The sequence below is a fragment of the Protopterus annectens genome, chromosome 7.part0 (assembly GCF_019279795.1).
Source record: "Protopterus annectens isolate FY-2018-M chromosome 7.part0, PAN1.0, whole genome shotgun sequence".
Taxonomy (NCBI): Eukaryota; Metazoa; Chordata; order Ceratodontiformes; family Protopteridae; genus Protopterus; species Protopterus annectens.
In genome coordinates this window covers 1,698,146,339-1,698,161,657 of record NC_056739.1, presented here as the reverse complement: position 1 = coordinate 1,698,161,657, position 15,319 = coordinate 1,698,146,339, and positions in this window count along the sequence as shown.

Below are 15,319 nucleotides of genomic sequence, written 5' to 3'. Positions count from 1 at the left end.
AGGAATGAGAGGTGCACTAATTGGTTCTCTGACAGAGTAGCTGATGCTTGGAACAGACTACCAAATTACATTAAAGCAAGTACAAGTTTAGATATTTTAAGAACAGCCTGGACACGTATTATGGGAACAAGTGTTTTGGTATACTGGCAAGCTAGAAGGGCATTAATGCCCATGTTTGAAATATTTGTATGCATGTATTGTCCATGGTTCTGCAGGAAGCATGTCATGTTGGCAGAGGAAATTAGGGTATCTTGGATTCATGAGGCTATGTTAAAGGTTCTCCTGAGTACAATTCAAATGAAAAGAGATTCAAAAGATCATGTACTGGCAGCAATATACCACCAACCACACACACAGCAGTTGAATGAGGTTAGATTAGAACAGCTGGCTTTTCTCTCTTTTTAATTTCTCCAAATCTTTTGGGTTTCTAATACCATGTCAGGAATGGACCCCATTCCTAAGTCAAAGTACGATTAAAGTTCATGAAATTAGTATTGTTTCAATTTTTGATGTTAGCCAGAAGTGCTCTCGCAGCACCCACAATGTACCCAGTAATGACTCCTTATGCAATTTGTATGGAGCTACATGGATCGGTAACATATCTAAGTACGAATGTTAGTTCTTTTTTATAAGACCTGTTGCTCCTGCTACTATTGGAATTGTCTGGGTATCCTTCTTCCACATTGCCCTTGTTTCTGCCTGCAAATCTTGATATTTTATGACTTTGTGTCTCTCTATCTGTATGTAAGACACTGTACTCAGTGGGTGTAGCAATTTCAGTGATCAATGTTACTTTTGTCTTCTTTTCATGACCTACTATATCTGTTTTACTTGCATCTATTTTTTGAACTGTTGGTAGTGGAAGATTCCTGTGATATAAACTTTATCATTTTCTATAATGCTTTGTGGCTCATGTTTCAGGTGTTTTTCAGCTACTTCAATATTATAATGTTACCACAATCCCCAGTGCAACAGTCTTGCCACATTATTATGCCTTTCAGTATACAGTCCTTCTGCCATTAGTATATCACAACCAGCAACAAGATGTGCAACTGTTTCCAATTCTGTTTTATAAAACCTACATCTGTCTGTTTCTCCCACATATTCAATGGACTTTATAAACCAATGTGTACATAGTTCCCTATCTTGATCTGCTGATATTAACCTTTCATCTTTTGGGTTTAAATTCACCTCTCCTTAACCATTCCTGTATTCAGTCCTTTCAACATGAGGTTGTTCCAAGAGTTTTCTACACTTGCAACTATATTTATGCATTTCCACATTTCTTGCCTTCTCATCTGATCCTTCACCTTATATTATTTCTTTTGTTTTTTGGCACATTCAGTTGCTGCCTGATTTTTATCTACTTCTGGTTTGATTTCCATTCCCGTTTGATGCAGATATGCTTCTGCTAAACTAAGCAGAGGAGTCATCTTAGACTTATTCTCCTCATGTTTCAAAACTTTCACTACATTTGCATCTTGTGAGGTCAGCATATATGTATGCAGTCCCACGATTGCCGATCTATACATATAATCAGTTTCAAGGAGGGCCATACCTCCCTCAGAATGGGAAATATATAGTCTTGGTTTACATTGATTTTTGTAAATCATTTGATGAGCATGAAGCATCCTTCTTGTTTTCCTGTCCAACTTATCCAACACCTTTTGGGACCATTCAACCACTCCAAAACTGTAAGTTAGGAAAGGAAGCTCAGATTGGTTTGTAGCTTGGACTTTGTTCCTAGATGTTAACACTGTTTTCAAGTTTAATGTAAGTCTTCTAAAATATTCCTTACTAACTTTTATTCAGATTTGCTCATGTTTTATTGTTGATCCTTCATCAATTCCCAAATATTTGTATACTCCCTCTTGCTCAAGTTCTTTTATATCATATTCCTGTCCCAAACTGATGTTTTCTTGGTGCTGCAGCTTTCCTGCTTCAAAGGTTGCTTCTGCACATTTATCAAACCAAATGACATAGGTTCATAGGTGTGTACTAGGCTAATGGCCCTGGAGCATTTACAAGCCTAGCCCATAGGATTACCCTGGCATCATGCCACCTGACCTTAGTTCCCAGTGTCTGTGTCGAGCAGAGCCACTGGAGTGATCTCCGGGGTAATTCCCATCCACTCATCAAGATTTCTCTTGAAGAGGGCCAGTAAGGTGCTCTGTTTGACATGCATGGGAAGTCTATTCCATAGCATGGGCAGTCTCTGGGTTATGAACCTGTCTCTCCAGCACATTCTGTTGATTGTGGTAATGAGGTTGAGGTATCTGGAGCATGTAGTGTGGAGGGATTGGGATTTCTTTAGATGTTGTATTTCTAACAGACCTGGGTCAGACATGGCTTTGTAAGTCAAGCAGAGATCACCTCTAAGTAGGCAATATGAGACAAAGAATAGTTGGAGTTTGTTTGAGTCTGTCCATATAGGACAAGTGTTTAAGGCCTAGGATCCTCTTTGTGAGGTACTTTTGCGGCCTCTCCAGTTGTTGCAGGTGTCTAGTGAGGTACATGCCAAATGGGGCATTGTACTCGATGATTGGCCTAATGAGGGAAGAGTAGAGGGAGACAATGACCTCTTTCTTCTTGGATGAAAAACCCTTAGTAATAATAATAAGAGGAAACACAAAATCGAAGACGCTACTAAAGGTGGTCCAGACAACTCCAAAGAAACTGTAAAAATATGCTAGACACACCACCACAGAAAACTTCTTGAGAACAAGAAACCTTTAATGAAAAATGAAACAAAACAAACAGGACATAAAATATTAGCGCTTTCAGCTTCCACCTTCTTCAGATCTTACAATGTGCACCAATCAATATCTTTAAATACATCCAACAACCAATAAAATCATTTCCTAGTAAAGAATAAGCAAATTTTGCTTATTCTATACTAGGAAATGATTTATTAGTTGTTGGATGTATTTAAAGATATTGATTGGTGCACACTGTAAGCCTATCACGTAAAAAAATGCAAAACTAAAATCCCCAATCAGCAAACATCCAATCAAAATAAAGAAAAGAGAAAATAAATCAATAAAAACTCACATCCAAACTGCTTCAACATATGGTTCAAAACTAATACCTCAACGTGTCCAGCTATCAAAACCCAGTGCATATTCAACCTTATGCTCAAAAGACATATATAGCCTAAAAGAAATTGGTGGTCTTTCCGCATTCAAGCACACAACTCACATTCTTCAAAATAAAAGTGATGTTACTTATAAGATCTAAAAAGATTGCCACATTAATTGGCATTAAAAATCTACAGCCTGCACAAGATGCCATTCAGTAAAGTAACCTGCTCATTATCAACAAATATACATCGCCTAAATATATGTAAGTTATATGCCCAAAAAAAAAAATCATAAATTAAACAGCTAAACTGCTAATAATGTATAGAAGCCATTAGAATAACCTAACAGAATAAAACGGACATGCATAACCTGAGCAGAAGCTGATTGGTGGGTCATTGCAAAAACAGCGAATCACTACTTGGAGGCACGCTCCAGAACCAATAACAACATGCACTGTCTACCAGCTTACAGCTAAGCTATATGCGGAGCTTGCATCCCTGATACTATTGACCAGACAATAAAAGGTCTATCCAAACCTAAAGATCCAAGTACACATCTCACATTCTTCAAAATAGAAATGATATTACTTATAAAATTTATAAATCGCCACATTAAGTGGCATCAAAAAATCTACAGACTGCTCAAGCAGCCATTCTGTAAGGTAACATACTCATTATCAACAAATATACATCACCTAATTGAATGTGAACATAATGCCCAAATAATCATAAATTAAAAACTAAACTACAAGTAATATATAAAGCTGTACTAAAGCCATTAGTGTAACATAACAAAATAAAACAAACATACATAACCTAAATAAGAGCTGATTGGTGAATTGATGCGGAGATAGCCAATCATTACTTAGAGACATGCTCAAGATCCAATGGCAGCATACACTGTCACTACAAGTTTACAGCTTAGCTGTAAGCGGAGCTCGAATCCCTGGTACTACTGACCAGATAATAATAAAGGTCTACCAAAACCTAAAGAGAGATAATGCTCTTTTCTGGTTCAGGCTGCTCACAATAAAATAATGTAGCTCTTAAGATTTGGAGAGATCACCATAATAAATGTCATCTAGAAGTCTACAAGCTGCATAAACAGCTTTTCAGTAAGATAACCTCCTCTTTGCAAAATATATATATATGTCACCAAGTAATCCAGACACAAAACCCATTTAAATCTCATAACTCCAGATCTAAAATACAAGTAATGTATAGGACAGTGTTACAACTGCAAACACACTTAGGACCTTCAAAGCTAAACCCAAATGGCTGATTGGCTATTAAACATGAGAAAAAGCTATTGCTACTTGGACACACATACCAAATCCAGTAGAAGCATACACTGTCAACTGCCGACTTGAAGGCTACAAGTGGAGCTCATAAACCTATTTCACTATCCAGGGAATAATAGAGAAACTATTATAGTGTATTAGTGAAGACACTGCTAAACGTGCATCAGCAACAAAACTTGCTGACAAACAAGATGCTACTTGGACCTAGTGAAGATAACCTTTACAGCAATAAATAACCTGTTCAAGTGCATTAATATCCATATTTAGATTAATATACAATCCACTAAAATAAAATAAACAAAGGCACCAGTTAAAATAAAATAATCACATTAGGATACATCTAAAAAGGTGAAGGTAGCTTCAATGAAACACCAAGCAATAAAACCAATCAATGCTTCTTAAAACTATGTCAAACCAATCACCTTACCCTAACATATAAATATACATGTTACTCATTCAAAAACTTCCATACAGACTCAAGTAAAAGTTGGAATTGAATGCACATTACCTATAAATATATAAATGCAGACTTCTAAAAAGCAAATCTAACCAATTGTAATCCTGACAAACAAAACGAATAACTCATCAAATACACCAAGCTCTACTATCAATGCAATAGGAACAATTTGAAGTAACAAACAAGCATACTAAAAATGATCTAACTAAAAAGTAAAAACTGTAACAACGTGCAACCCACTGCTAAAAGCAGATGACCACTGCTAAAGCTGGTGAGTGGTGAGGGCAAATAAAGCTAAAAAAAAACTAAATGAAAATATGAAAAATATGATGAATAAAAACTGTCATGACCCTCTGATGAAGAAACAAAACATATCCCATACCTAACAGAGGATATATATCGCGGCTCCCATCCAAATACTCATAATATGATGTAAAATCCAATGCCATCAATGTTAAAGAAACTCCTGAAAATATAAATGGTCATAATTCCGAGCTAGGACTTATTTCTTGCCACATTCTTTCAATACTGTTTTTTGGGGAACAACTCCATTGAGGCCAGGTGGCCGATCTGCTCGTAATTCAATAATCCATTTGATCTCTTCAACCTCTGTATGGTTCATTATATCTCCTCCTCTGGGATTGTCCTCCAATTTAGCTAGAGCCATAACCTTAAACTGATGTGCTCGATTGTCTTTTATGTGATTCGCAAGTGCATTAGTTGGCACATCATTTCTGATGTCTGAAAGATGGTGCAAAATCCTTCCTTTAAAGGCTCTGTTGGTCTTACTTACATAGTAGGCACTCCAGTGATCACATGTCGCTAGATAGATAGTATGTCTTCAGTTACAATTAGCATATCCATTGAAGGTATAAGCACGTCCTGTTGGATGAAAAAATACATTGGTGGTACGAATAGTTGAGCAAGCCTTACAAGAGCCACATCTCCATGTTCCTTTCTTTTGAGTTTGAAGTCGAGTTACACCCATCTCCTTGCCTTGATAACCATCTTTATGGCAAAGTTGTTGTTGTTGTGTCTTTTGGCTTTTCCCGGTTAAGGGTCGCCACAGTGGAATTCCAGTCCACTAATGATTGGCAGTAGACTTTTACGTGCTGAGTTGCCAGCCCTGATGCACAACCTTCAATGAAGGTACGCCCATTCATGCATGTCTCCACACAGAAGACGCTCTAGCTGAGAATCAAACAGGACAACGTCTTACTGTGAGGCAACAGTGCTACCGCAGCACCACCACCACAGTTTTATGGCAAAGTAATTGTTTCAAATTCTTCCTATTTTTAAACACAAAACATGGTTTATCACCCACTATTTCTTTTATCTTAGGGTCAGAAGTTAGAACTTCCCAATATTTTCTGATGGTTTCACAGACTATGGCCGAATCCAAACTGTACGTCAGATGGCATCTCAGTGGGGTTTTCCTGGATTCACGTCCTTTATCAGGTCAACCAGATCTATGTGAATAGAATGGTAAACCCTGCCTAGACCTTAAGTCCATAGCTTGTTCATGAGTCCAGTTCACCTTGTATCCTCTATCCTGAAAATCATCGAGAACCTTTTGATATTCAATAGAAAATGTCTCTTCTTCTGTACAGAGTCTGGAAACCCATTGCACCTGGTTCTCCACCAAGTTGGTAAATATATGCCGGGGATGCATGCTCGTGGGGTGAAGCATGTGGTTCCACCAGGTCGGTTTCCTGTAGATATTAGTACTAATTCCCTTAATGGGATCAAGATGAATTTTGTCATTTAAATACTCAAAACTCTTTTCTAGAGATATGCAAATCAAATTTCAGAAAAGTGGTGGTCTGTCCCAGATGGATCACAAAGTCATTGAGGCTAGTGTCATTTCCTGCCCATACAAGAAAAATATCATCAACAAATCTGCTATAGAACATTAATCTGGATGCCCAGTCAGTGCTTAAACTATCCAGCCAGTCCTTCTCCCACTGTGCAAGGATGAGGTTGGAGTAACTCTTAGCGTATGGGGTACCCATCGCTACTCCCCATCTCTGCCAGTAAAGTTGTTCTCCATACAGGAAAACATTGTTTTCTAAGGTCAGTTCCAACAACTTGGATATCAAATCAACATCTATGACCCCGATGTTTGAATACCTCCTCATGGCCTCAACCCCATAGGAGTTTGGTATCACTGTAAATAAACTTCCCACATCCAAGGTAGCCAAAAGATAACAGTCAACTGCCTGGGTATGGCCAATCTTCTCAAATAATTGTTCCAAAAAAATTGCTGTATCCTTAAGTACTGTACCTGCTGTAGATAGTTTTTTTCAGTTCTGTTTCCAAAAAGATTGAAATAGTTTTGGTGACCCATCCTGTACCTGAAATGATCGGATGCATAGGAGGATTATCTAGACACTTATGTACCTTGGGTAGCTCTCCAAGGCTAGGTATCACTGGATGTAAAACTTCAAAAAAATCATGCTGCTCTTTAGTGAAGTGTCTAGACATTAGTAGATCATAGAGAGTGTTACATACATTTTTAATAAGACTATCTACTTGCTTTCTCTTGATTGGTAAATAAGTGTTGTCATCCCTTAATAATTCCAACATTTTATTGACATAGTGGGTCGAGTCCATGACAACTATGGCTCATCCTTTGTCTGCAGGTTTTATTATGATGTCATCTCTCTTGTGAAGTTCTTGCAGGGCTTTGTACTCATGGATAGTCATGTTATGGAAAAGTTTGCCTTTGCCTCCAAGACTACCTCATTCTCACAAAGTCATAGAATTGGTGCATTAGAGGGACAAAGGTGCTAGGTCTCTTACAGATATTGGCTTGCTGGACACTATTGCCAAAAATATGTTGTAGTGTGACATTACATCCAAAGCACTTCAAATCTATTACAAACTCACTTAGAGGGGAATAACTGGCAAGTATAAATGTAAGGCCTTTATCCAGGATTCTCAGCTCATCATCAGTCAATGTATAACTTGAGATATTGTAAACCAAAGTTTTGTCTACTAAAAAAACTTGCATTCCTTTCTCTCTTGATTCATTGATTGTGGGGTACGTGTCTGGCAGTTTTGTATTAAAAAAGATAGCTTTTGTGTGATTGGGGCATGGGAGGCTCCTCTTTCTTCCTGGATGCAAAACCCTTAGTAATAAGATGTGCCACATAGAAAGACTTTCTGATCACAGTGGCAATGTGGTGGTCAAAAGAGAGGTTACTGTCAACCTGTGTTCCCAGATCTCTTATAACGCCTTCTGTGATCAGTTGACTACCATTGATGTGGTAATTCATGGGAACTGTTTTTTTCCCAAATGGGATGACGACACATTTTTTGGCATTGAGCTTAAGGCCATGGTTCTGACACCAGTTGTTGGTCTCAGTGAGGCCTTTATGTAGGATGTCAATATCACTTGGGGAGTTAATAATGGCTCCCAACTTGCAATCATCTGTGAACTTTGTCAGCTAGAGTCTCTTTGTGTGGCCTGGACTTCTGAGAAGTAGAAACCAAACAAGAGAGAACACAGGACCGATCCCTGTGGGACTCCACTCGTGACTGATCAGTAGTCTGACTTGGAGTCAGCTACTTTCACACTGTGTGTTCTATCTGTGAGCCAGTTTGCAACCCACCTAGTGATATAGGGGTTGATGCCTAGCTTAGTTAGTTTTTCTATGATTCCTGAGTGGGGAATGGTATCAAAAGCCTTGGCCAGATCAAGGTAGGTTGTATGAACCACCTTGCCTTCATCCACCGCTCTGGTGACTGACTCAAAGAAGTCGACCAAGTTGAGCAGGCATGATCTACCCTTCACAAAACCAAATTGTGTGGGATCCAGAGTTTGGAGATTCCCTATATCCTTGTTTATTAGGTCCATGATGATGCATTCCGTAGCTTTGCATATCAGAATTTTCAGGCTAATGGGGTGATAGTTCCCAGGGTCTGTAGTCACTCCTGCTTTGTGGAGAGGGATGACTATAGCAGTGCACCATTCAGTAGAGACAAAGCCTGAGGTGAGGCTGTGATTGAACAGGGTACACAGGTGAGGTGCCAGTTCACTCTGTAGTTCATGTAGAACACAGCCAGGGATATTGTCAAGTCCCACAGAAGCTGTATTCTTGGCCTTGGACAGTGCTGTTTTAACCTGTGCAGCAGTAATACTGGGTGCCTGACAATCTACTGGTATTGTGATTGGTCCTTTGAGGGGGACGGGTAAAGTTGGCACTAAGTCTGTCAGCCAGTATATTGGCAATATCTGCTGGCTCGGTATAGGAGGTACCATTGTGCAGTAGCTCAGAGCAAATCTTGGTATTGCTGTGGAGATTCTTTACATAACTATAGAAGGCCTTGTGGTTGACTTTACTATCTGCTGCAATTCTTTTTTCATAGCTAGCTTTAGAGGATTTGATAAGGGATCTCAACTTTTTGTTGAGGCTGATAAGGAAGTTTTTCCAGTCTTGGGACTTCACCTTATTCCTCATCAGTTTCCTCCTTCTGTTGTAGAGTTTGCTTATGGCAGGGGACCACCAGATTGGCTTCTTTTTTTGGAGGAGAGCATCTTGGTTCTATTGGGTATGGCGAGATCCATGCATTTGTGTAAGTGTTTTTTACAGTGCATTGGTGTATGATTCGGTGGTCATGCAACTGTTCTCATTTGTATGGGTGCCGTGAAGTTAGCCACCTCTGTTTTTAGGAGCCCAAAATTAGCTTTGGAGAAGTTTTTCATGGTGGTTACCTTTGTGGGTGGGGTGGGAGGGATGTGGATTTCCAAGGTGATTAGTTTGTGGTCAGATCTAACCAGGGAGGAGTTGACTATTGGTGTAGAGCAACAGTTGACCATGTTAGTAATGACCAGGTCAAGGATGTTGCTACCTCTAGTGGGGGTAAGAACAAGCTGGTCCAGTGCATTGGAATTAATGAATCCCAGGAAATGTTGGGCAAGTGCATTGGTACATGAGTAGTTTTCCCAGTTAATGGAGGGGTAGTTGATGTCGTCCAGTATGAGAGTGTTAAGTTGTACCCTAATATTCTCCAGGGTGCTTAGGAACATGGAGTGTGAGCATGGGACATGTTTGGGGACCTATAACAGGCTACAGCCAGAATCGATGTCCTACCCAATGTTAGCTGCACCTGAAGTATCTCTGATGCATTATGTTGGGCTACCAGTCTGGAGGTGTGTACATCCTTTATGAATATGGAAACACCACCGTCTTTGGAGCTTTAGTCCAAGTTCTAGGGCCAAAGGATGTGGAATGAGTTATAGCCTGGTAGTGCAGGGGTACTTTCTGCTGCCTTGAACCAGGTCTCTGTTGCAGCACAAATGCCGATGTTCTCCATTTTAAGGAGTGCTTCGAGCAAGTGCATTTTAAGAATTAGCTTTTAGCAGTGAGCAGCATGACCCTCAGACTGCATTTGTTTGTAGCTGTTACGGTGGTAATTTGGTCTTTGGAACACCACCTAAAAATGGCACTATAGGGGTGGCAAGAGCCTTTGCCAGTATCTGGAAGCCCAGGGATTCTTATATCATCTGAAAAAGTTTTGACCACTTGCAGCTGTGCTTTCAATTCCTCATCTGATGAGCTATATAATTTTAAATCATCTACAAAAAGAAGATGAGAGGTTTTTACACTTTGTTGTTTTCTGGCAGCCAAATTATAGCCATGACCTAATCTGTTAAGTAGACAGCTTAATGTGTTAAGAGCAAGACAATAGAGCAGTGGTGACAGTCAACCTGTAATATCTCCTTTTAAATTTTTATCCCTGAAATAATAATTTGTCCTTTATCATGGCTTAACTGCAAAGTGGTTTGCCATTATTTCATGGTTGCTGTAATGTAATCAATCAGTGTAAGGTGTATTTTATACATTTTTAAGCACTCTTTTATCCATGAATGTGGGATGCTGTCAAATGCTTTTTTGTAGTCTGTCCATGTCATGCTTAGATTCTTCCCCTTTTTACAGTTCTACATTATAATTGTATTCAACAACAAATGATCCTTTGCTCCATATGGCTTTCTTTTATTTCCCTTTTGTTCTATTGCCATAATTGAGTTTTCTTCTAAATGACTATAAACTCTGGCATCAATTCCAGTGTATAGTTTATACGTCATCTGAAGGCAAGTTATTGGTCTATAGTTTTTATTGCAGCTTGCAGGTTTACTCTTAAGTAGGAGCATTGTTTTTCCTGTTATTAACCAGGTTGGTGTCTATTCAGGGTGAGCATGTAAATAGTACTTACTCATAGTTAAATCTTCAGGTAAAGGTGTTAATACTTTTAGCCAGAAGTTAGGTACTGCATCTGGGCCTGGTGTTTTCAGTTAGGAGCTTTTTTAACTTTGTTTCAATCTCTTTGGCCGTTACTTCATCCCATTTCATATCCTATACATTTGAACTTCTTATTCTTTCTTTTACTTCTTCTATCCATTTAGCATCTTTGTTATGTTCCACAGGATATTCATATATATTTCTCCAAAATGTATCCATTTCTTCTTTTTTTGGTGGTGTTTCAGTTCCTTTTGCCTTGTTTCCCAATTCTCTATAAAACCATTTTGGGTCATCAATAAATTGCTTATTTTGTACTTTTTCTTTATGTTTATTTGCATATCTTTAAGTTTTTCTGCCTGTGCTGATATTTTAGTTTATTATTTGTGATAGTGCATGACAGATCCTGATGTGTTCTGATACTGTGCATTGCTTTTATCACATCTATCTTTCTGAGTATTTTTGTTGATCTCTTCCCTTTTTTATACTTTTCTAACAGTGACACTTCTTGTCTTAATTAGTTTATCATTTCCTCTGATGGCATTTGATTTCTCCCTTTACTTTCCCTTACTACCCTGTGTTGTTGTGGTAAGACTTTATTTGTTATTAATTTAGCTGCACAGTAATATATCATATTTATTTCTGTTATATTGCATGAATCTCTGTGGATAGTCCTAATTACTGTGTTCATTTGTTTTATCAAACTTCTAACTTTTTGGGTTTTATTGACTTTCTGTAGTCTGTTTCTTTCATTGATCTTAATGTGTATGTCCATCTCTATTATATCAAGCAACTCTTCTCTTAGATCATTTTCTTCTAAACTGAGGGCACATTCTTTGTTCTCCATTTCCTGCAGGCATTCTATAGAAAGTTCCAGAGCATCTTCTTGTGCCACATTATCTTCAGTTTCATCCTGTATCATCCATTGCTCTTTCATATGGGAACTCGCTGGCCTATCACTCCACAACTTTGACTGTGTCAGAATTGCCACAGTTTCCTGTCCCTTCCCTTGCTGTGCAACTCCAACTGAAGGTTTCTACTGGTTTCCTATGGAAGGCTCCAAAGTATCTTCCAATGGCAACTGATCAGATGTTTCCCACTCCACTGTTTTCTCCTTAATTTGGAGATGCATTGCTCTATCCTACTGAGATGTTATCTGAGTTAGATTTTCTACACTAAATCCTTCACAGGTAATCCATAACCTCAGTTTCTATTTTTTTTAACTTCTCTATTACTAATTATGGTTTCTATTTTTCCTCTTTATTTTCCTATTTTTGGTATTGTAAACTTTTCCATGTCTGGATGCCTTTGTCTATATTTCTCTTCAAATATCTTTGGTGCTGCTCTTTTAGTATTAATTAGTTTTACTTTCTCTTTTGCATAAATATTGAACCGTATTAAATCTATTTTTCTTTCCCATGTCCATATTTCTTCTTCAGATATCTCCTGCTCCTTCTGTAGCTCCTTACTTTGGGGACTTGTTCCATCATACTGTGAGTTAACCTGTGCTAGTCTTTCTACACTAAAATCCTTCACTTCATAAGTATTCTATAACTTCAACTTCTGTTTTTTTTTTAACTTCTGCCTTACTAATCTTCTGGTCTACATTCCCTCTTTGTAATCATATTTTTATTGTGAAATCTTACATAACTGAGTGTCTTTGCCTGGATTTATCTTTGAATATCTTTGGGACTGCCTTTTGTGTTGATTAATTTGGCTTTCTCCTTTGTATAAATGTTGCACCATATCAGACCTCTCTTTCATTCCCATGTCATTATTTCTTTTCTATACCTTTCAAATGTCTCTAGATTTTGTTATTTGTATTTTCAGACTTCCTTGGTTGCTTCTTTTTTCCAAATGGCCTAAGGTTTCTTAGTCTATATGTGTTTCATAAATCTGTTGTATTAGTGAACACACATTTTTATTTGAAACTTCTGCAACTTTTTCTTGTGGAAGCATTTTTCTTTCCTCTAATTTCTCTCTTAATCTTTTTGTGTATCTTCTCTCTGGAAATTCGGGGATTCTTGCATAATAGTAACAATACATAATTTCTTTCTTATCCCCAGTAGTCCACTCTGTCATCATTTTGGCCTATCAATATTTTGTGGACAGCTGTTTCCTTCTACAATGGGGGCATCCTCCCCCTGGGCATGGCCTAGCCCCATTATAGGAATGTTTCTGTGTCTTAAGGATTCTACACTATCATTTTTCCCAGACCTGGCATCAGTGAACCTACCAGGATTGGACACTTTTTTATCCTGGGTCTTGTGCACCCAGCTATTTTTTTAGCCAATTTCTGTCCATGATATATGCTATATAAAATACAGTCTCTATATCAGTGTCATCTTGGTGAGATTTTGTGAAAGACAGGGTCCACCTCATGAAAGTACTCACTAAGACTTGAGAATGAATTTAATTCCAGTAATACTATTCTCCTTTGCTTGCTGATTTTTCATCTCTCCATTTGGACCCTGTTTAGGTATATAAATGGGCTGTGTAGGTATACAAATTGGATTGTATTCTACACAGCAGTAGCACCACCACAGATGCCTGACTTTACACTGGCACAGTGCACTTCATATAGAGGATTACAGCATCAGTGTATGTTGAGAAGATTTTGAAAGGAGTGTGTCACATAGATGTGGATTCACATCATGGGACAAAATAGTCTATCCACTCATATTTGAATGAATACATACAGATAGTCTGCTGTGAGATTAGAACCTCAAACTATCTCCTAGACAAACTAGAGAACACAGTAGTTAATGCTCATGCCAATACAGATATCTGAGTGTAACAGTGTCAGAGTGAACTTTAGAGGGGATCACGTCATAAATGTAGGTTGATAAAAAGTGGACTGGAATGCATGATATAGCTGTAGTCTCACATGCAGTTCTATAACGGTGTCCACACTGATATTAGAATGAACATACATACACCACAAGTTGACCATAGTGATATTAGAACCCCTACCTAGCTATCCACAGAACACAGTATTTAAGACAAGCACCACAGCAGAATTTGACTTTATTATTGTCAGAGAACACTTTATAGCAGATGACAGCTTCAGTGTCTGGTAAGAAAAAGATGTTAGTAGGGGTGTCTCACATGCTGCTCTAAAATGGTCTCCAGAATGAGAGCAAACTAAATACAAACACACAAGTTGAGCACAGTGAGATTAGAGCGCCTACCTAGCTATTGAACACAGTACTAAATGCAAGTGCCATGGCACAAGTCTGTCTTTTATAGTGTCACAGAACACTTTATAGCAGATGACATCATCAATGTATGTTGAGAAGATGAAGTTGGGAGGGCTGTATGAACTTGCTGTGTAGTAATGTAAAATTGTTTTCCTCAGTGAGCCCTGAGTGATATCAGTAGAACACAGACTGATCCTCTTCTGACAATGCACACACACAGAAGTTAACTACAGTGGAATTAGAATCACTGTCTAAACAGTAACACAAGCTAAACACAGTTCTTTGTGCAAGCACCACAACACAAGTCTGACTTTTATGCTGTCACAGAACACTTTATAGCAGATGGCATCATCAGAGTATGTTGGGAAGTAGATGTTGGGAAGGCTGTATGAACTTGTTGTATAGTCATATACAAATGTAACAATTTGAACTCCATGAGATTTGAGTGATGACTGTAGGGCACAGGGTCACAATCTTCTGACTATGCATATACACATTTACACATACAGGCACACACTCAATTTGTCTTTTGTGCAATTTGAACCCTTACCTATTTATTCAAGCTGAAGAATACAGTAGTTAACATTTGCCCCATCAATCTAGTATGACGTTTTTTTTTGTCACAGTGGTCTTTATACAGGTTGACATCATCATTTTATGTTGTAGGTACCATATACTGTTATGAGATTATTGTGCAAAGTGTAGATTTTGGATTTGCTTTTGTATTTGCAATGCTCATAAATACTTTAAAAGACAACTTCTTAGCCTATATGCAATAAGCTGTCATGAGTGCATATTGCAGAACTAAGACATACATGTACATTTTTCTCAATATGCTATGTACATACACACACACACACACACACACACACACACACACACACACACACATATTCACACAGCATGAATGCAAGTGTTGATGTGTTAATGTTCATATTCTGATGAATTGATGTCCACAGTTAGACATATATCAGACAATCTCAATGTCTAGTATAAAGCTTTAACAAATGTAACAATGCGATATTTCTCTTTATTTCTGT